Source organism: Crassostrea angulata, chromosome 6 (assembly GCF_025612915.1).
Source record: "Crassostrea angulata isolate pt1a10 chromosome 6, ASM2561291v2, whole genome shotgun sequence".
NCBI lineage: Eukaryota > Metazoa > Mollusca > Bivalvia > Ostreida > Ostreidae > Magallana > Magallana angulata.
This window is the reverse complement of record NC_069116.1, coordinates 56,916,277-56,918,312: the sequence shown is the minus strand read 5'-3', so window position 1 is coordinate 56,918,312 and position 2,036 is coordinate 56,916,277.

The following is a 2,036-nucleotide window of genomic DNA, read 5'->3' as shown; positions in this document are numbered from 1 at the left end:
CCCTCCATTCTTGAATTTTGTGGGGAAAAATCGGGTCATTTCTAACCAAAGGTCAAAATACTGTGAACCTACTCCTACCGTGATTCTGTGTACATATTTTTGAACTGTTGACATCAGTTAGTGTGTAAAAAGTACTTGTTATTTAGTCACTTTGTCTGTATTCTAGCTAAACAATTAGTGAAAAAAGACGATAAACTGAAGTTCTTTATCCCTTGCCATCGTATAGTTTTTGTTAAAGCAACTGTGTGGCATTGAAAGGTCTTTTTCAGAATATTTCCATCAATGATGTATATTTGCTGCGCCGCCTTGACGTCAAATTTCTATATACCGTCGTTTTCAAATTCCTATTGCTTGGTAAATATATCTGTACTATATCCGTATTTCAACTCAAACACTAGTGAAACTTGATCAAACGTTAGTCACAATGAATAGCAAAATGGACATATATAATCTGATTTCTTTTAGTATAAGCTGCAAGTTTGCAGACACTTAGATAAACGATGTTTTAGTTTTCTAATCTCCGAGTTCATGCTTGCGCCGGGTACCCCGACCATCGATTTGTTTATCTTCTGTTGTAAACAAAATATTGAACATTTTTTAAATATTACTTTCTTTAATTATTTGTAAAGGTTTCTTCAATGTTCATGCCAATTTTCACCCTAATTCGTCACTTAGAAATGGAAATATCCGTGTTGTCTCAATAATTTCCGAACAACCCTCGTAATTGTTGTTTTATGTTTTCTCATGCTGCACAACCTCACCGCAGCTCCGTTTTTGCTGTCTGATAAATGAACTCAACACTTGTGCATGATGAAATATGTCATTTATTAAAAATGACGAAAGTAAAGGAAAATATAAACAACATAGTAGGGGATCAGACCCAAAACTGTTTACACAAAATGTTAAATAACTTATCAATATGCTGATCCCCTTGAAATACAGAAAAACAATATTTTGTTCAAAATTATATACAATATATACAAAACCATACCCTCTTCCGAATATTTCTTTAAATATGTGCATTGTTTTCCGCTGAAAGAAATTTAATTAATCTGCTCTTTATCTTATATATCTAAAAGGGCGTTATTTAAGTCTGTCTTATTCATAATAAAATGCAGGAGCAAATATCAGGTAAAAAAAATGTAAATGGCTACTTTTCCCCTCCTGTTGCAATTGAAAATCTTTCAGCTTTCTACCATTTTTCTTTTCTTCATATAGTTCTTAGCAGACCAACGATAAGCTGTCAAGCGTGTTAAGACGTTTTCTAGATCTGTTGCATCAATAGATTCGTACAAACCAGATGAAAACATAACTTTCGGATACATGTACCTCTTTTATAATCATAGTTTCATTTTAAGTTCTTTAGTCTAATACTTGACAATTTTGAAAGAGTTATTCATTTCCTACGTGCGATAAAGAACTCCGATAAAACTACCGAAATAGAAACAAGAGGCCCAGGGGCCACATCGCTCACCTGAGCAACAATTGCCTTACTTCTGATCAAATTAGCATAACAGAATCAAAATATCTTGACAACTGAGTACAGTAAATCTTGCTAAAAAAAAAAATGAAAATCTGCCAATTTTTATCCATGACAACGACAACGACAACGACAGACAACGGACAAATTGTGATCAGAAAAGCTCACTTGAGCCTTTGGCTCAGGTGAGCTTAAAACCAGACATACAATGACTAATACAACGTTGACAATCGTGGGCACTAAAACCAATCAAATCAAGATGAAGACTACGAGCGAGAACTGGGAAAATTGAAATCACGGTCACAAACATCAATAAGAGAGCATTTAAATTAAAAAAAACTCTCAAGGTTAAGTGAATTATATAAAGACACAAATCAACAGTTATTCATTATAACAAGAACTTGCCAAGAATAATGTTTTGTTCTAATTTGATAACTCCCCTAATGATTTTTACTGAATGATTGGTTTGTTTAAAGTCCTTTAACATTGTTGTTTGTTATTTTAATTTTTCTCTTCTGAGAACAATTCACTTTTTTTGGTTACTAACTTAATCATT